The sequence below is a fragment of the Podarcis liolepis genome, assembly GCF_965112155.1.
Source record: "Podarcis liolepis genome assembly, chromosome: 11".
Taxonomy (NCBI): Eukaryota; Metazoa; Chordata; class Lepidosauria; order Squamata; family Lacertidae; genus Podarcis; species Podarcis liolepis.
The window spans coordinates 38,550,981-38,572,597 of record NC_139565.1 but is presented as its reverse complement, the minus strand read 5'-3'; the positions used below and the strand labels follow the sequence as shown (position 1 = coordinate 38,572,597).

Genomic DNA, 21,617 nt, shown 5'->3' with positions numbered 1-21,617 from the left:
TGTAAATCATTTTCACAATGTTTTCCTTTAAGGCATTACATGCCGTGAATTTAATACCGGTGTTCCACAACCATTCCCAGTCAGCTGACATAATGTTATGACCAATGTCCTGTGCCCACTTAATCATAGCCGATTTAACTGTTTCATCTTGTGTATTCCATTTCAGCAGCAAGTTATACATTCTTGATAAATTCTTAGTATTGGGTTCTAACAGTTCAGTCTCTAATTTTGATTTTTCCACCTGAAAGCCAATTTTCCTATCCTGTTTGAAAACAACTTTGGTTGGCCCTTTGGTCAGCCTTCACGGCCCTTCACTTCATCAAATCTGGCCCTCTTTGAAAAAAGTTTGGACACCACTGCTCTGTTACCTTCTGAAAGGACAGGAGCTGTCTGTCACCCACAGGAGGAATATCTGGGAATATGGAGTTCCTTTGGTTGTAATGGGCACAGACCAGCATCCTATTTGTCTCTCAGTTTCCATCCTTTCCTCCATCTGAAGTCGCAGAAGGAATATACACGCACATGAAAATCTCTTGTTTGCAGAGTATGAGCTGCTGTTTCCATCATTATCTCTTGGCTTCTGTTCTCTTTTAAGACTTAAAATAAAATTGTCAATTCTGCGGCTTCTCGTTCTACCCTTTCTCCAGTTAAACCAATGTAATGCCATTATCAGCATTATTGCTTAAAGTTTAAGTAACAGTACAGATAATGGCATTATCCTGGTTTAAAAGGGAAAGGGGGGAATTGAGAGACTATAGTATTTAGCATTTTATTTGATAATTTATTTCCATCCTACCTTTCTGCCCAGAACTAATCTCTCTGCTTAGATTACTTTGTTAATTAGTCGTCCCTTCACTCCAGGGAAAGCTAAGCTTCTTGTGTTTCCACAGCTTTTCGTTTGTTGTCATGTGACTCAGTGCCATGCATTCACCATGCACAGGATTATTTACAGAGCTAATCTCCCTCCCTCTGGGTTTCAGAGCGGCCTTCGGTTCTCTACACATCCAATGGAATTGCCTTCTAAAAAGATAGGGAACCCCCCAGCCTATTTGGATCATATTATATGTTATAGATCGAAGTGGGGAACTGTGGTCATCCAGATGTCGTTGAACTTCAACTTCTGTTAGTCCCAGCCAGCATGGACAAGGGATTGTCTATTTTCCAAGTCCTCTAGAAAACAGCTTAATTTGCCAGGCCTGATTCCAAAGTGAGCTGGTGAAGTTCACTTATAACTAATGTGACCTCACATTGTGCACAACTGACCCATGTGCCTCTCTTTAAACCTGCTCAATGGATAGAGCACATGCTTTGCATCCATAAAGTACTTGGTGTAACTAGTAACGCTAATCAGGTATCAGGGCTACCTTGGAGATCCATCACAGTGGAATTAGACAAAATAGAGCTAAAATAACCATTGGATGAAACAACTCCTGCTGCATCAGCCTCCTTTGTTCATAGCAGATAAATTGCAGCAGGTTGTCTAACTGGTGATAGCTCAGTCAGTAGGGCATGAGACTCTTAATCTCAGGGTTGTGGGTTTGAGCCCCATGTTCGGTAAAAAGATTCCAGCATTGCTAGATGACCCTTGTGGTCCCTTCCAACTTGACAATTCTATTATTCTATGATCATACAAATGCTAAAATAAAAGAAGGAGGAATAAGGACCCAATAATGGGGAATTAGGATGATGGGTGGACTTCCAACTAGACCAATTGTTAAAAATGTGTGCCTCTTTAATTAGGTGTTGGATGCCCACTCACAGTGGGTGGTCTTAAATTGGCAAAACTGCACCTCCTTTTTTGGCAGTCGATAGCAGATGGTGCAAAACATGCCATCTGGACACACCTTCATTCATGTTTTCTTGTTCAGCAGCTGAGTCTGAGATAATGATTTACTTAAAGACCACCCGGCATGAGTTGGTGGCTGAGCATCAATTTGAACCCAGGTTTCAGGCTTGCTTTGTAATCTACTGATCTAAATCAAACCACTGCTCCCCTAAAGATTCGAAATGTACGCAGTGTATCCTGTATACGAGCAGCTTAGACTTATAGCTGTAGACAAATCTGCAAAGGGCATTAAGAAGGCTATGGAGACACAACTGGGACAAAGCTATTAAGAATGAAAACAGCTGTTGATACCCTGGGAAAGGATAATGCATGCAGGAAAAATTTGAACTTTCCAAAGCTCTTGGAAGTCTAATAACATTTGAATCCTAGGATTACTTGAACCATCCAGGGAAGATCCTCAGAACGTGTTAATTGTTTGTCATTGTGATGTGCTAGGCAACCTACCATGAAAACCCAAATGGTTCCTAAGAACCTCAAGGACCAAGATATTTCAGAGACATGAATGGAATGGCTGGGGTTTCATTTTTTTAAAAAAGAAGCTGTAATCATATTATACTGGACGTGATCCATAAGGACTTGAACCGAGACAAGTCTGTTAGGAATGTATTTATTATTGTTTGTACTGTGATAGCAGCTACAACAGTTTTGGACATATCCGCCCCGCCTCCCCAGTAACTCTCCTTCTCTACATGCACACACACACACACACACACACAGAGAGAGAGAGAGAGAGAGAGAGAGAGAGAGAGAGGGACTTACCCAGATATAATCACACCCAAAGAGCACAGAAATGGGCAGAAGCTGTGCCACATGCTTGGTGTCTAAGTGTGCATTAAATTGTCAATGCAGTCCTCTTGCTGGAATGTGCAATGCATTTGCAGCTACATGCACACAGATCTGGTAACAATACTGAGGTCAGCAAGGAGGGGAAATGTACAAGTTCGCTTTGTTATCACCTTCAGCCACACAGACATTCATTTCAAATAAGCAATGCTATAGCATTAAAATGGGCACACACACAAAGGTTATTTAACACAGTGTTATATATTCTGAGTCAACAATCCAGCTGAATACATTTGGGACTGGACAGATAAGAACAATTCAAATTACCTATCAAAGTGGTGAATATTAGTTCATTTGCTGATGTGTTTTTCAGATACGCAATCTTCTTCAATAGCATAGATGCCCTGTACTTCCCAAACTCTCCAAATCTGAGTACAGGTGGAACTAGTTGTAAACTGTACCATATACAATTCTAGTCTCCTCACCTCAAAAATTTGAGCATTGCAGAGTTGGGAAAACATTCAGAGAGGGGCAACCAAAATGATCAAGGGGTGGAGCAACTCCCCTGTGAAGAAAAGTTGCAGAATTGGGGCCTTTTTAGTTTAGAGAAAAGGCGAAGATTTTTGCTGATTCCCTTTGCTTGCCTAGATGGAGGGGTGTATGCAGGGCTTTTTCTCAGCTAGAACTTTCCGGAACTCATTTCTGGCACCTGTCAAGTGGGTGCAATTGCCATTATAAGAGAACAAGGGAAGCATTCATGGGGAGTTCCGGCACCTCTTTTTCTAGAAAAAGTAGCACTGGGTGTATGAGTGTATGTAGAAACAAACCTAGTATGCAAAAGGTTTTGTTTTTTTAATTTGCATTTTATGCTCCTCCCACTTTTGCCTCTGACCCCGCCCACCACTGGGACGCTGTGGCCCCCAGAAGGTTGATCAGAACAGAAGGTTCCAGAAGGTTCTGCAGCCCTGCTCTGGCCTATAATCCCTTCCCCCTTACAAACCGAGGTCAACCTGACTGACGTACAGGAAGGAACTCTCTCTTCAGCCTGCCAAAGCTAACATTCACACAAAGAAGCGTGACGTTGATTTAACCGTACTTTGCCCTTGTCTGGGTGGCGAAACACTTGGTTGTCATACGACATCTTTCAATTTACACAGAGCAACCTTTTAGATCCTAACCTGGCATGGAGATTATACCATTCAGCTCTTGAGTTGACAAAGAATCCCTTCTGCTATTGGTTAGACCTAGTGGGCAGGTGCTCGGCCTCTCAGGAAATGTCTGCGGTATGGACTTGATAAATGGCTTTCTCTTGCATGCTCAAAGATTGCCATATTTTGGTATGAATAATCGCCCACTTTACGTATCAGGAGTTTCTGAATACACATGGCAACAGGTGGGTCTGCATTGACTTAGCTCCAGCCCTGGGAAATGCACAATATATTGTCAACATGGATAGACAAGGACATGTTGTTCTTGCGCACTGCCAGTGACCTTTCTGCGGCAAAGGTAATGCACACAAGCTTAATTTCTCGCAGTTCTCGGCTTTTACAGAAAGATTCTAAGAGGCTCAGTTTTGAACAAGATTAAACATGTTCACAGCTGAAATCTAAATGGGTTCTGCATCAATGTTGAAATGGTGTGCTTAAACGCTGATCCCTAATGCAGCCTACGCGAGACCCACAGCAAATGTTCTCCCCAGCTGCTGCTCTTCCCATTAGCAGAACGGGGGAGAAGAATTAAGGAATCACCCTCGCGAAAGAATCTGTAGCCAAGGCTTCAGTAGCTGTCAGTTTGTAGGCGGAAGACTATAATAGATTGGAGAGTGACAGGAATTCTGAACTCAGGTCAGCTCCTCCAAACGCAACCATAATTTTGGGCACTCTTGGTTATATTTAGAGCCTCACTTGCAATTCATTTTCAGGAAATTCTCAGCAGCCATGAGGGCTAGAACCTTGGGGGGGGGGGGAAATTAACTGAGTTGAGTGCCACATTGTTTTATTGGCAGTGCTGCAATTTGGCTGAAGCTGAAGTGAAGAGCATTGCTTCTTTGAGAGGTGAAGGGCAGCTTCCCAATAGCAGATTGTTGACACAATGGCAGATTGTATTCAGTGGCGGAGCTTCATGCTCCAGCACTGGGAGGCGGAGAGCAGGCGGGGCTGGCTTGTGTCCTGGGGATGGGGCACCCAGCACGGGCGGGGGGGGGCAGCCCCGATGGCACCCTGGGGGTAGTGCTGCCGGGGGTGGTGTGCTCCCCCCACATTCCTCTTCCTCCGCCAGTGATTGTATTCAACATTGCCTTAAGTTCAGATTTAAAATGGCGGGTGCTAATGCATGTGCGTGGATTGCAGTGCCGTTGATACTCTTGTTTGCTTGTTTTCTACAGAAGAAGCAAAGATGGTAAAGGTGTACAACTAGCATTTGACAACAAGTAAAAGCACCTCATTACATCAAAGCTGCATAGGGGAATTTCTAGCTTTTTTTCAGATATAGACCTCGGTGCTAAACATACTCCGGAGGAGGGGCTGTGTGTCTGCAGAATTAATAAAACCTACAGACACAATTAATTTCTACATGAAAACCACCCTCAAAACATATATATATTACACACACACACACACACACACACACACACACACACACACACACTTGGCATGAGAAGCCATTTAATGTGAACAATACTTTCTGCCCATTAGAAGCAATCCAATATCGTGTACCTGTTTTCATACATCCATTCCGTCATGTTCTGCAATGATCTGTGTAATTTTTTAAAAAAATACTAATCTGCATGGAAATTTGCATTTAAATGTATATGTATATGTAAATGTATATTTTTAAAAACATTTTCTTTCAAAACATGGATTTTTAAAGGCATTTGGATATTTTTGTGGGTGAGCAGGAGACTCCACCCCCTACACATTATGGACGATTGGGGCAAATTTGCATTTGGAAAGACGGGTCTGTCTTTGGCCATCATATCTAGTCTGGCCCTCAAGTAATGCAGGGTTAAGCGAAAGGTCAGGAGTCTGTGATGGATGCCTTTAAAACTACTTCAATTTCCTAAAACCCAAGGTAATGGTGGGGTGGAGTTAACAAATCAAAGGTCATGGCACAAGTGAAAGGGTAAAGTGCATAGCTGCAAATTGTCCAAACATCCAAGTGTCTACACTGGTATGTACTTAGTGTCATCTCCCCTTCCCCAAAATAAGTGTTTCCTGTTTGGAGTGTGAACCAATTCCACAGAGGATGAATTAACACTTATCTATTAGGCCAGATAAGATAAAGCCCATGTCTTTCCACCCCTGAAACCATCTGGGAGTCACCTAATCCTCAGAGCCCTTTTGTATACATCAGATTGGAGGCATGTTTAGCAGATGCTGATGGAGTCAAAACTCTACACCCATGTCCCAGCTTCCACATCCCACGGTACTTACTGTCAGCAAATTTGGGTAGGTCACTAAAAGGTAAAGGTAAAGGGACCCCTGACCATTAGGTCCAGTCGTGGCCGACTCTGGGGTTGCGGCGCTCATCTCGCTTTATTGGCTGAGGGAGCCAGTGTACAGCTTCCGGGTCATGTGGCCAGCATGACTAAGCTGCTTCTGGTGAACCAGAGCAGTGCATGGAAACGCCGTTTACCTTCCCGCCGGAGCAGTACCTATTTATCTACTTGCACTTTGACGTGCTTTCGAACTGCTAGGTGGGCAGGAGCTGGGACCGAGCAACAGGAGCTCACCCTGTCGTGGGGATTCGAATCGCCGACTTTCTGATCGGCAAGTCCTAGGCTCTGTGGTTTAACCCACATATTGATTATTGCAAGGTCAATTGACAATCACACAATTCACTGTTATGCCTAAGGGCCATTTCTTACTGACTCCAGAGCTGAGATGGAGGGGGGCAGGGAATGGTTCATTTCACGTTTTAATGTGAACCTACCTAATTCACACTTCCCAAAATAATACATGGATTGAAATGAAACTATGATTCAAAATCCACATTTCTCCAAACGTTGCACTGCAGCTTTCCAGTTAAGTAATGTCCATATACTGTATTAGAGGAAGGCATACATAAGCATGCATAAGTTCATCATGTTGAATCATGTCTTGTTGCTCCCCTAGATCTGCCTTTGGACTGCCCTCCCTGGAGATGCCAGAGATTGAACATGGAACCTTCTGAATGTAGGTGCCCCTAAGCTTCAGCCCTTCCCATGGAAGCATGCTGCAATGTGCTTGACTTCAGTCGGCTTCACTGCATTTTTATTCTGAACTGGATCAGGGCCAATATACAGCGAGTTGTTTTGTGCATGCCATCTGTCTATACATGATGTCCTCCATATGCTACAACAGTGGCTTGAGGTTAGGAGCTGGCATGCTACCAGTGTTTCAGAAAAGAAGCCCTGACTCTCCTTGCATCCACACAAAACACAGCTTCGGCGCACCAGCCTGCTCATGAAATGTTTTCCAGCTTTGGGATGCTTCAGAGATCTCTGGTACCCAAGGCTACAGTACCTTTAATCTGATATATCTGTTTCCCAACTAGTTGACCAAGAACATATTTCCTAGAAACATGCTTACCTGGTAGTAGTAGTAGTAGTAGTAGTAATAATAATAATAATAATAATAATAATAATAATAATAATAATAATAATTTATTATTTGTACCCCACCCATCTGGCTGGGTTTCCCCAGCCACTCTGGGCGGCTTCCAACAAAGATGAAAAATACACTAAAATGTCACATATTAAAAACTTCCCTGAACAGGGCTGCCTTCAGATGTCTTCTGAATTTCAGGTAGTTGTTTATTGCTTTGACATCTGATGGGAGGGCGTTCCACAGGGCGGGCACCACTACCGAGAAGGCCCTCTGCCTGGTTCCCTGTAACTTGGCCTCTCGCAGTGAGGGAACCACCAGAAGGCCCTCGGAGCTGGACCTCAGTGTCCGGGCAGAACAATGGGGGTGGAGACGCTCCTTCAGATATACTGGACCAAGGCCGTTTAGGGCTTTAAAGGTCAGCACCAACACTTTGAATTGTGCTCAGAAACATACCGGGAGCCAATGTAGGTCTTTCAGGACCGGTTGTTATATGGTCTCGGTGGCCGCTCCCAGTCACCAGTCTAGCTGCGGCATTCTGGATTAGTTGTAGTTTCCGGGTCACCTTCAAAGGTAGCCCCACGTAGAGCGCATTGCAGTAGTCCAAGCGGGAGATAACCAGAGCATGCACCACTCTGGCGAGACAGTCCGCGGACAGGTAGGGTCTCAGCCTGCGTACCAAGTGGAGCTGGTAAACAGCTGCCCTGGATACAGATTTGACCTGTGCCTCCATGGACAGCTGTGAGTCCAAAATGACTCCCAGGCTGCGCACCTGGTCCTTCAGGGGCACAGTTACCCCATTCAGGACCAGGGTATCCTCCACACCTGCCCGCCTCCTGTCCCCCAAAAACAGTACTTCTGTCTTGTCAGGATTCAACCTCAATCTGTTAGCCACCATCCATCCTCCAACCGCCTCCAGACACTCACACAGGACCTTCACCGCCTACACTGGTTCTCATTTAAAAGAGAGGTAGAGCTGGGTATCATCCGCATACTGATGAACACTCAGCCCAAACCTCCTGATGATCTCTCCCAGTGGCTGCATGTAAATGTTGAAAAGCGTGGGGGAGAGGACAGAAGCCTGAGGCACCCCACAAGTGAGAGCCCAGGGGTCTGAACACTCATCCCCCACCACCACTTTCTGAACACGGCCCAGGAGGAAGAAGCGGAACCACTGTATGACAGTGCCCCCAGCTCCCAGCCCCTCAAGACGGTCCAGAAGGATGTTATGGTCGATGGTATCAAACGCCGCTGAGAGATCCAGCAGAACTAGGAAACAGCTCTCACCTTTGTCCCTAGCCCGCCGGAGATCATCAACCAGTGCGACCAAGGCAGTTTCAGTCCCATGATGAGGCCTGAATCCCGATTGGAAGGGATCCAAATGGTCCGCTTCTTCCAGGCGTGCCTGGAGTTGTTCAGCAACCACTCGTTCAATCACCTTGCCCAAGAATGGAAGATTTGAGACTGGGCGATAATTGGCCATCGTGGCCGCATCTAAAGATGGTTTTTTAAGAAGCGGTTTAATAACCGCCTCTTTCAGCGGGTCTGGGAAGGCTCCCTCACGGAGGGAAGCATTCACCACCCCACGAAGCCCATCGCCCAGTCCTTCCCGGCTAGCTTTTATAAGCCAGGATGGGCAAGGATCCAGGAGACAGGTGGTTGGCTTCACTCGTCCAAGCAGCCTGTCCACATCCTCGGAGGTAACAGATTGGAACTGATCCCACGCAACTTGACTAGACAGGACTCTAGCACTCTTCCGCCCTGGCCCTGCTCCCACGGTGGAGTCTACCTCTTCCCAAATCTGAGCGATTTTATCTGCAAAAAACTTTGCAAAATCATTGCAGGAGATCATGTGCCCTGTACTGGGCCCCGATGTCTCAGGTGGTTCCGCTAAATTGTGAACCACCTGAAAAAATCTCCTGCTGCTGTTTTCTGCAGATGCAATAGAGGCGGCGAAGAAAGTCTTCTTCGCCGTCGCTATCGCCACTTGGTAGGCTCGACGTTGAGCTCTAACCTGTGTCCGGTCAGATTCGGAATGAGTTATCCGCCACCGGCGCTCTAGCCGTCTCAACGATTGTTTCATTGCCCTCAGATCCGTGGAAAACCACGGGGCTGTCCGGGCTCCATGCAATCGGAGAGGGCGCTTCGGAGCCAAACAGTCAATAGCCCTGGTTAACTCCACATTCCAGCGGGCCACCAGGGAATCGGCTGAAAGGCCATCAACATGGGATAAAGCATCCCCTACCACTCTCTGGAAACCATTTGGATCCATTAAGTGGCGGGGGTGGGCCATCCAAATTGGTCCCACCTCCCTGCAGAGGGGATGGGTTGCAGAGAAGTCCAGTTGCACCAGGAAGTGATCTGACCATGGCACTTCTTTCGTTTCGCTTTTACTTAGTGTCAAGATCACCAACATCCATAGAGGTAAACTCCAGGTCCAAGGCATGTCCGCGGCTATGGGTTGGGCCAGACCTATTCAGGGACAGCCCCATGGAGGCCATGCTTTCCACGAACTCCCGAGCGGCCCCTTGTAAGGTCGTGTTGGCATGGATGTTAAAATCCCCTAGGACAACCAAGCTAGGTGTCTCCAGGAGAACATCCACCACAACCTGAAGCAGCTCGGGCAGGGAATCCTTGGTGCAGCGCGGAGGTCGGTACACCAAAAGGAATCCTGTACTGCCCCTATTGCCCAACTTCCAGAACATGCACTCGGAAAACTGGGCCTTCCCAATAGGACGCCTGGTGCAAACTAATGACTTCCTAAAAATCACTGCAGCCCCCCTCCCCGCCCACATGACCTGGATTGCTGTGCGTAAGAGAAACCTGGTGGACAAGCAGCGGCAAGGACAGGCCCATCTGCTTCATCCAACCAAGTCTCTGTTACACATGCCAGGTCAAGTCCTCCATCCATGATCAAGTCATGGATGGCAGTGGTCTTATGAATCATTGACCTGGCATTGCACAGCAGCACCTTCAGGTCATGTGGGTATCCCTTGCTGATTCTAGTATCCATCCGGTCAGGATCAGACCCGGAGGCAGGGATAGTCCTCAGACAACGACTAAACCTGCCTCCTCTGTAGTGACATGGTCTTGTGGGACTTGCTGTCAAGTAAACGCACATGAACTTGCATTCCATGACTGTGTTGAATATAGTCCTGTTGATGCATTTCCTGCTCGTGCGCACTCCTCCCACAATTGTGAATTACACATCTGATAATGATAATGATAATGATGATGATGATTATTATTATTTATTATTTATATCCCGCCCATCTGGCTGGGTTTCCCCAGCCACTCTGGGCGGCTTCCAACAAAACACTAAAATACAATAACCTATTAAACATTAAAAGCTTTTCTAAACAGGGCTGCCTTCAGATGTCTTCTAAAAGTTTGGTAGTTATTTTTCTCTTTGACATCTGGTGGGAGGGCGTTCCACAGGGCGGGCGCCACTACCAAGAAGGCCCTCTGCCTGGTTCCCTGTAACTTGGCTTCTCGCAGCGAGGGAACCGCAAGAAGGCCCTCAGCACTGGACCTCAGTGTCCGGGCAGAACGATGGAGGTGGAGACACTCTTTCAGGTATACTGGACCGAGGCCATTTAGAGCTTTAAAGGTCAGCACCAACACTTTGAATTGTGCTCGGAAATGTACTGGGAGCCAGTGTAGGTCTTTCAAGACCGGTGTTTCAAGACAGGTAAGATGCTCATCACTGTATGACTTTTAACAGATCAGAACCAGGCTGGGCTCCTTTTTTTTTTTTTTTTTGCAGTTCAGCCTAGCAGGCCACATGCTTAGCATGTAGAAGGCTCCAGATTCTATCTTGACATCTCCAGGTAGGGTGGAGAAATCCTCATGTGTGAACCTGGGAGAGTTTCTTCCAGTCAGTGCAGATCAGACACGGAGAGCCTATGGCCCTCCAGATATCATTGAACTGAACCCCCATCATCCCAGACCATTGATGGTGAGAGATGGAGTCCAGCAACATATGTGGTAGGAGGGAGGGCACAGGTTCTCCATCCTTTCTGTAGACCAATGTTTCCCGAACTTGGGTCTCCAGCTGTTTTCAGACTATAATTCCAATCATCCCTGACCACTGGCGTTGCTAGCTAGGGATGTTGGGAGTTGTAGTCCAAAAGCAGCTGGAGACCCAAGTTTGGGAAACATTGCTATAGACACTGCTGAGCTAGATAGAACTCTTGAGCTGAGTTTGCATAAGGCACTTGCCTACAAACAGGGCAGTGAACTCCTCTGCTACTGTGCTGAGCTGCATATCCAGTTCAAGCTCTGTGCCTGCGTTTCCCCCCCCTAACTAAAACAATTTTAAGAGGTACTAATCCCTTCCCCCATAACCTTAACTATACAAGAAGGAAGCACACATCATTTACAGACAGGTTTGTCACCTCCTTTCCTGGACCTCTCTAGTTTTTACCGTAACTGGTGTGTTTTTTTACTGGGTTTTTTTTTAACTTAAACAGTAAAAAACTGACATTAAAGGCTGCATTTACAGCTTATCTCATCACCCACTGCTGCACTGGTCCCCATTAACAACTTTATTATTCAATGACGAGTCACTATTTAGTACTGAATGCAAATTAGTTAACTCAGAACAGTGGGCAAAGTATATAAAAATTATGGGATGTTCCCCAAGGCTACAGTTCCTGGTCTCGCCTTGAAAAGGTACCCTTGCTTCTACTAAAGATAAAAGACAAAGCAGTTAAGCAGACTATAGTCATTGGGGAGCAGAGAAGTGCTGCACATTCCTAGAAAAGGGTTCTTACCAACATGCCAGCTCCAAGGGTCATGAAGCCGTGGCTCACCTTTCTGGTATGCCTCTTTCCCAGGGTTGGCTGAGTGAGCAACCTTCCTTAGGATACTATTACCTGGCAGATGTACTTCTGTATTTTTACCAGACTGGGCAGAAGATCAGATGGAGCACCATTTGAATTTTCAGCCACCAACATCACAGTTATTTGGGCTGTCTCTGATGCTTCCTCTTTTAGCTGAAGGACACCCTACTGGCTCTTTTAATATGATAAAGTATGATACTTAAATCTTCGTTTGATATATTATTAGGACTTGCTTTTAACCTTCCTACCTCCTTCATTAGGGACGCGGGTGGCGCTGTGGGTTAAACCACAGAGCCTAGGACTTGCCGATCAGAAGGTCGGCGGTTCGAATCCCCGCAATGGGGTGAGCTCCCGTTGCTCAGTCCCTGCTCCTGCCAACCTAGCAGTTCGAAAGCACGTCAAAGTGCAAGTAGATAAATAGGTAGCGCTCTGGCAGGAAGGTAAACGGCGTTTCCATGCACTGCTCTGGTTCGCCAGAGGCAGCTTAGTCATGCTGGCCACATGACCCGGAAGCTGTACGCCGGCTCCCTCAGCCAATAAAGCGAGATGAGCGCTGCAACCCCAGAGTCGGTCACGACTGGACCTAATGGTCTGGGGTCCCTTTACCCTTTACCTTTTACCTCCTTCATTAGGAAAACGAAAACTTGTTCTTGGATTCATTGTCCTCAGACGAGAAATACTATAATCCTACCATATATATATACGAAAGCTTTAGCAACTAATCCACACTTAATGACCCACCTAAGTGGTACTCAGAATATCACTCAAGAAATCACTCAAGATATCCCTCAAGTAATTAAGGAACAAAAGAAGAAAAGGCACACTAACCTGGGAACTTCCTCTCTGCCCAGAACGTTGGAGGCTATACACCACACCCCCTCAACAGTATTTATAGGAACTCAAACACTGAGATCCTGCTCTGTTCCAGTAACAAGAAGCCGAAAGCACCAGCCTGAAGATGACGAGTGAGACCTCGTCGAAACGTCGCCTAGACACCCCAACTCTTACACGGGAAGACACCCGAAGACACCAAAACCTGCATTCCTGTACCCGTGAAAATCTACGAAAGCATATATATATATATATATATATATATATATATATATATATATATTCATTCAGGTTCCCTCTAAAGCAGGGGTGGCCAACTAGACGTGGCTGGGCTCCAGCTGCTGGGCTCCAGCTGCTATTGTCCCTGGCCATTGGCCATGCTGGCTGTAGCTGACGAAAGTTGGGAGCCCAACATGTGGATGGCCGCAGGCTTAAATAAAGTGCTTTAATTGCCTAGGAAAAGAAGGGAAGTTACTATTTACTCCGCTTCAACTAATGTGGAGTGTAGCAGCGCAATAGTTAAGCTGGTGAAATTAAAAATGAAAACAAAACAAAAACCATAATCCTGATCAAGTTTGAATTATGCCAGGTGCTATTCTGCCTCTTAGCATACACTCCAGGGGGTGGAGAAAGCAGTAACGTTTGGATTTGTGTAGGACAGCCAACAAACTTGGGATGGCCCTGATTTTAGTCCAGATATTCAAAGCCACAATTTATACGGTTTCCCCCTAGTGCTGAAAAGGTGTTGCACATAATAAGGCAAGGCACTATTTCAGTAACGCCTTGCTCGAAAGAGATTTTAAAAAATCGCTATGACAATCATTTCCCATCTCCCAAAGAGGGTGAGAGCTGCAATTTATGCTCCCAAAGACTACCTTTTTCTTAAAGCTCTTAAGGAACATTTTCGGTAATAATGGCTGATTTAGATAGATTCCCAAGGTGCTGGATCATTGCTGATGACATTAATGGTTTAAGGCTTCCTGAATGTTGATTGATTGCCGTAATCTGCTGAAACTATTTCAGGACATAGATTTATTATTATTAAGCCTATAAAATGGTGTCAGGGTCAAAGCAAGCTGATGATTTGTTTTGTGATGCAGACATTATACAGGAGCAGATGAAATCTTTTAATAAATGTGAAATGCAGGCGAGAACAATGTTTCATCTTCTTTCGTTGGAAAAATCTGTGGCCGGCTAATACAGATTACAGCAGCGCAGGGAGAGTGCATTTCGACTAAGGATGCTCATGGAAAATAACCTTCAAGCACCAAACAAGCTCTGAGCTTTGCTTAACAGTTGCACTTCGCTAGACTATAGACACCTCTTGGGGGGGTCTTGCTCCATGGGCAAGTCTATACTATGGAAGCACAAGATGGAACAAACTTGATAGAGCTAAACAGAGTTGTGGCTGAATGGAAGAACTATAGGAATTCCATGCATGCTACCTCCAGGTCTATTGAAATGAGTTGGTTATAAGGTGAGGCTCGTCACCTCAGTTGCATGCAGGACCTTTTACCAGGTTAAACACCTCATCTGCTGCAGCCAATGTAGGCTGATCCTTTAGGGCCATTGGATCACAGCCTTGCTGTGAAAACTTGTCAAACTTATTTTTTTAAACTCCAGCCCTCAAAAAATCTCAAAGCCACACTCTCTCTCGTATTCTACACACACTTTATACATCTGTCTGAACTCAGAGCAGCTCTGCAAACATTCCTGTTGATGTACAGTTCTCTAACCAACCAGGCCTCTGCAGTACTCAGCCAGTCCTAAACCAAAAACACATCTCTGGCAAAGAGATCCCTCCTGTGTGTCTCTAAGCAGGTAAACAATGTGGCTGTTCAAACTGCCTGAAAGTTAGACCTGCATGAAAAGCTCACCTGATTTGTTGCTATGAGGGCTAACCAGCAGCATTCGTACTGGCATATTGGGGCTACATCAAAGGGCAATCCAAACATGCTCAGAGCTCGCCTCAAAGCACGTTGTTTGTGTTATGTACAGAAGTTCTCAGCCTGGGCCAGCAGGGGGATACTGTAGATAGTTATGCAAATAAGGGATCGAAAGTGACGTTCAGTGATTGGATAGTTTTAGAAAATTGTTACAGTTACGTTGTACTGGAGCTCTATATAAGCAGGCTGACTGAACCCTTCAGTTCAGTTCTGTTCTGGCCTGTGAATAAACAAGAGCTGTTTGAAGAATCACTGTGTCGTCTGATATGTTCACCCACAACTTAACACTTTGTAGCTAGTTGGGAGAAGAGTGTGGCTCCTAATTAAGAGAGAACAGCAATGGACTGAATGCATGAGCATCTTTCTAGAGAATCTAGACCATCTTTTTTTAAAAAAAAAAAACCACCTAAATCATTTACTGTTATTTTTCAGAATGAGGGAGGATTGGCTTCTGTAGATGCTGCAACCTTCCCTACTTATGTTGTTGGGACTGTAGGGTTTTTAGGGGCCAAGTATAAACTTCCTTTCACTTCTAGGCTTTTTAGCTACGGTATGTGCAGTTGCATACCCCCCAACACTTTGAAGCCCAAATGCAGGATCCCATTTTCCCAGACACCATCTTCCCATTTTTTTATCGTGAGAGCACGGCAGCCATTTTGGTTGCCACAATCTAATGCAATTTTGCACTGTGGTCGTCGTCGTCCCCCAGCACTTTTTGAGCCACGGCGCCCAAAAACACATGTTTGGGGGCATCATGCAAGATCACAACCCTTTTAAAAGTGTGTTTTCAGGGGGGGGGGGATTGCACCACAAAATTGCACAAGATCACGGTGACCAAAATGGCCACTGTCTTCTCATAATAGAAATCTGGTTTTTCTGTGACACTTGTGGGGTATGCATTTGCATGTTCAATATGTTAACCATTGGTCCTATTGGTCACTTTCTAGACTTCTGTGTTTAGTTTTGTTTCAGTTATTGAATGTTTTAATCACTTGGTTTTTTTAATGCAAAGTATTCTAGATTGCCAGATGCCGGGTAATGTAACAAAATCTTTGAAATAAGTCAATAACCAAACACACTAATCTAATTTGCTTAATATTAAAACCCAAAGTGCTTTGACCAAATCTGAATTTTAAAAAATCATTTGTTTCCCCTTCCAGTATCTCTCACATTTTCTTTTTAAAGGCAAAAAAAGCCCCATCTCTCCACCCCAAAATAATGTTAAAACAAGGATAGGGGTTACAGGCCAATGTGACAGAGGAAGAGATCATTATTCCCCAGGGTGGGGGGAAGAGAAACTTGAAAGGCCAGAACTGAAACTTGCACAGGCAAAAAAAATTAAACCAACAACAACCCTACATAAGCAAAAAGATTGCAGCTGGTGCCTAAAGATGATGGGGAAGATCTGTTTAAAGGTTGGTCAGGTTTCCAAGCAAATGCAGAACTTCAGAGAACCAAAGGCCTCCATACTCAAAGTGACAGACAGTCTTTTCTTGGTGCAGTGAATGCAGTACAGTCTGAAGGAAAGTTACAGGAAACATAGGATACCAGGTCAGCCAGATAATACCACTAATCCAGTATTCTTTCTTTCTGGTCCTGAATCTCTGAGATAGCAAGCAGGGGTCTTTCAAATCTCCTGCTACTAGAAATATTTTTAGACCAGCTTTCCCCAACCTGGTGCCCTCTAGATCAGCTTCTCTCAAACTTTGGTTCCCCAGATGTTCTTGAACTACAACTCCCATCATCCCTGACCACTGGCGAAGCTGGCTAGGAATGATGGGAGTGGTAGTCCCACAGCATGCAGAGACCCAAGGTTGAGAAAGGCTAATAAAAATATTTTGGAGTACAACTCCCAGTACACCCAGATGTTGTAGTCCAAAACATCTGGAGGGCACCAGGTTGGCAAAGGTTCTTTAGACAGATACCATAGATTGTCCTTGTGTCAATAGGTGTGTGTGTGTGTGTGAGAGAGAGAGAGAGAGAGAGAGAGAATCTGAACTTATTCCATGGTTTATTACTGTAATTCATGGCATAAGTAAGAAGATTGGCATTACTAAACATGACAGGTGACCCACCATTATGAACTTTCTTGAACCCTGGTACCAGTCTAATCTCAAAGCATGCCCTGGAAGGCATTCATAAAATATCTTGAGTTCCTCACACCTCATAAAAGTCAGCACATGTAAATCAAGTTGCCAGTAAACTCTGCTTAACACCTGAATGGATGACATCAAGATAATGGTGAGATAATTTTAAGACAGGAGGCAGGCAAAGGATGGCCAGGTTTAGTCAATTGCTCACTGGGAACATATTCTTTCAACCTTTTGTTAAGCAAAACACATGGTAGTAGGCAGAAAACTCTGGGATAAAATGAGATGGGGGACACTTGGCTTGCCAGTAGTACATGTGAAAAGGATCTAGGAGTCTTAGTAGATCACAAGTTGAACATGAGTCAACAGTGTGAAGAAGCAGCAAAAAAGGAGATCAGGAACTGGAAGAAAATGTGAACACAGAGTAGGAAGAGAATAAGCTTCACATGCAGGGTCTAAAATGGCAGGATACACAATTTGCCTGGGATACAAATTAGGCTAGGCAAGCAGGCAGCCTAATTTTATGAGAAAGTGAAATTCCAAAAAGAACATATTAGTGTGCTATTTTGCTAAATTGCAAACAAATAAATAACATTAGATTTGTACAACAATTGAACATTTAGCAAGAACGCTCCTTGCTACAGCAAATCAACCATAATTATTTCCTAAGAAAATAAAGGGCTGATTAGAAAAGAGAAAAAAGGAGGGTATTAAATGGTGGTTACTCAGCAAAAGCATCACTCCTTGCCAGTTAATGACACAGAGCCAAGTAAATAACAGAAAGCATGTTCAAGTTGCATTGAAAACAGTGGGACTGGATATAAGTTATAAGCTCTGGTCACGAACTGACAGGATGTTCTCCTATGCAAGTCTAGTTAAAATGAACGGAAGCAGCTCTCTGCATTTGAATGGAGCAAGCAAAGGAGCTTCAAATGTGACTAATTTCAATGGAATTTAAGCGCGGATATATTTTCTTCCAGTTGCACCCACAGAGTTAGATTTATTTATTTCAGTATATATTCAAAGGCCGCTTCAAGACATACTATGGTGGAATCTACACACACATTTTTAAAAAAACGCTGTGAAAATGCTTTATTTTAAAACTTTTGAAAAATACATTGAATTTTGCATAGCTCACAGTCACTATCTAGGGCCACATTTGTGTACTGCACTTTACAACACATTTAAAACGTTTTAGGTGCAGCTGAATAGCTGGGTCCTATGAGGTTTATTATCATACATGGCAAAAAGTTAGATTAACTGAGTGATGGGCAAATTTACCCAGACTCTGTCCAGATTGGTAGCAGTGGAGAATACTGGGGGTGGGGGGGATTGAGAGAGGCAGAGCTTTAAATTCACTATTTCAGTAGACATTTTGTACATTGGATTCCTCATGGGGCACAAAAAAGTAGGAGGTTCACACCGCTGCAGGAGATGGATTTCTCACAGACACCCCATGAAAAGTATGAGGGACACTCCAGAGATGCTCTGGTGCTCTCCGTGCAGTCATATCCACCAGGGCCCAAGAGTGAGGAGAAGATCACACTTTAGTGGGGCCAAGGGACCCAAGAGCCCAGCCCAGGCTGCAACCCCACTGCAATGAGGGGAGGAAAATGAGGATAAATCATATATTTATGGAAAGTTATTCACCTTTATCTACATATGTTCAGTCCCTGACATCTCTGTAGGACTGGGAGAGAAGCCTTTCTGGAACCCCGAAGAGTCACTGCCAATCCGTGTCAACAATGTGGTGTTAGATGTGTCTGTGGTCCGACTCAGTCTAAGGCAACTTCCTGTGTTCTTTTGATGCTCATACCAGCAAAAGAATGCTCTCATAACACCATTGAGTTCAGAATCTAACTGCAACACAGTGTCACCTAAGAGCCCTGTGATGGGAAGTGGCAACTTACTCCCATAGATCCTGCTGGCCTTGCATACCAAACCTGTCTTAAACCATGCCCATTTTTTTAACATCCTTCTCTCCCCCCCCCCCCCCAGGTTTGACTGTGGTTCTTCAAGGCAGCCAGCATCAGTATGGAAAAAACTCGATAGGTAGCTATCATCACTTCGACAAATGGATGAAAACTAGTCTCTGAATCTCTTCTCGTTCTTCCTCCACTCTGCATTTCCTGAGAATTCTTTGTGGTGAATGGATTGGCACTGCTTAGACCAAGGAGGAAATCCCCCCCCCCTTCACAGCATCTGTAAACAATTAACAGGAATGCTAGCAAAAGCTCCGCTCAAAAGGGTGCTGTTCTTACAGAGCTATCGTGGAATTATGTCTTTGTGCAGTGTAATCTCTATGAAGTGCCCTTGGGCAGGAAGCCATAGTAAGCAAGCTGGCGGGTTCATGATATCTTCTTATCTAACAGGTTTGCCTAAGTAACATGTACCTGCAAGGTCTCTAGGATTTTAGGGTGGTTGTTTTTTTTGTTTTTTTTTAAACTTACTGAACTCAATGGATATTGTACCACCTCTTCTGCTTTCAGAATACTTGATGTTTACTTTCATCTATTTCCTCCCTTTTTTGATTTCATTTTAAACATAGGGAAGACGTGGAGCTCAGAGTTGCAGCATCTGCTTCGCATACAGGAAGTCCCAAGTTCATTCCCTGGCAAGAGGCAGAGCAACCTGCTGTGGTACCCGGAGTGGCGCTCGTCCCAGGGGGTGTGGTGCGCATCCCAGGAGGCCTGGCGTGCTGCCCTCAGGGGCGCGGGGCGTGGTGCATGTCCTGGGGGAGTGAGCCGTGAGCAGCATGTGCCCTGGGAGGTGCCGCCAGTTGGGGGTTGGCATTTTGTCACACACACACCCTTTGGAATGGCACCCAGGGGGAACTGCCACCCCCACCCCATCCCCGGCTTCTCCAAGCAGAGCAGGAAATGCCCCATGTCTGAAATCCTGGACAGCCACTACCAGTCATTGTACACACTGCTGAACTAGTGGCTTGACTCTGTAGAAGGCATTTTCCCATGGTCCTGTTTCATCTTAATCATTTCAAAGTATAATTCAGTCTCTTGGTTTCCTTCCCAGTGAATATTTTTCTCAGAAATTGCCCTGTCTAGGAACTTCAGGTTTCCTCCCCACAATGTCAGCGTCTGATGTGCCTTTAGCATGGGCACATTGAGTCTATAGATTTAGCATCTTCCACCCAAGTTGCATTGATGAGGCAGGTATGGAAACACCTAAAATATAGAGTTGGATATGCAGGACAGTTTCTTAAGGCATTATAAAACCAGGGATAACCAATGTGGTGTCCTCCAGATTGTAAGGGATGATGGGAGCTGAGCAACACCTGAAAAACTACATGTTTTCCACCCCCTGTCCTGGACCTTTGCTCTCTAGCTGATGTATCTTGACCACTGATTCCAGGGGTGCCAATTTGAGTAAAATATTGGGGGAGTCCAGGTAAGTCCCACCCCACATAACTGATCATAACACGACACAGCATGCACACACCATTTGAATGCCTATCCACTATGGGGGCCTCAGCCCCCCTACATATTTTATTGGGGGGCCGAAGGGACCTCAGCCCCTAGAAGTTGGCTCCTATGACTGATACATAGATTCTTTGTCCTCTCTGGAGCATGAGAAACTTGTTCTTTACTGCTCAGAAAAATGAGCGTTGGAGACCTTCTTCCTTCTGTGCCAGTTATTGGACTAGAAGACCCTCTTCTCTCTGCCTTCTTCCCAGTGCAGTGACACTATGAAGTAGTAATGTTCTATGAATTCAGGAAAGTGGTGGTGCTAAAGCCAGTCTATTCCTGTTCCATTACCTACCGAATTCTAGTCTTCATTTGAAAAATTCAACCCAAGTTGAAAAAATATGTTCCACATACAATTACAGCTAAGCACATTGGGAAGCATTTCCAAAGCTTATATTTTCAAGAGTTCCTTCTCGATCTTACTTGTCCTCTTTCAGTTCCCATTTCCATGGAAACAAGGTAGAAAAGGCTGTCATTGAGCACTGTACAAGCAACAGTCAGGATTGACAACGGGAGATCTTGCAGATACATTTTAGCTGCTGGAGGTCAGCAGAAAATAGTGCTAGGAAACCAAGTCACAATCTATATGAAGCAACGTGCATTGTCTCCTGAATGGCACACAAAGTAAAGCAAGGCCGATGAGATCATGAGGTAAATGAATATTCTTCCCACATACACAGTCACATAAATCCCTCTGGCTGCAGTTCAACACTTGGGGACCAATGGGGTTGTGCATACCTACCTGTGTGCTGGATTGTGGCCAATCCTTTTTTCCCCACCAGGCCATTAAATCAAAGTTGTTTCTTTCAGAGCCTTACACAATAAAACACAGTTTGCATCTTTATTTCCCCCTTCATTCTTTATATGTGCAGCAAAGCAGCAGTCTGCACATCTATCACCCAAACTATAAGCTTGGCGATACAATGTCCGTGAGGTGCTCTTTGTCACTTGATGGTTGGCAAGATTGGTGCCAGTTTGAGGGAACCCTCAGCAAAGTGGACCCTTCCTGTAAGAAGTGGGTTGATCTGATGATGGGAACAGCAGGAGTCCGTTTAAGTTTCCCACAATGACACTCGGTCAGGGGCACTGTGGGAAATTTAAAGGATGGCTCACAGACCAAGACATCAGGGCAGGTGTCAGGGCCAGCTGGTCCTACTAAGGGTGTCAAGAGATGGCGCCGAGCCTGGCACCAGGATGCAGCATTCACCAAGT

The 21,617-nt window shown here is 45.1% G+C and overlaps 1 long non-coding RNA gene across 1 annotated transcript; it reads left to right on the top strand.

Annotated features, from left to right (window-relative positions):
* Positions 1–3,833: 3,833 nt before the first annotated feature.
* LOC310688734 lies at positions 3,834–21,249 on the top strand. The gene is made up of 4 exons (XR_014517105.1): positions 3,834–4,135; positions 6,742–6,801; positions 18,922–19,618; positions 19,678–21,249. It is a non-coding gene; the product is annotated as an uncharacterized lncRNA (long non-coding RNA).
* Positions 21,250–21,617: the final 368 nt, after the last annotated feature.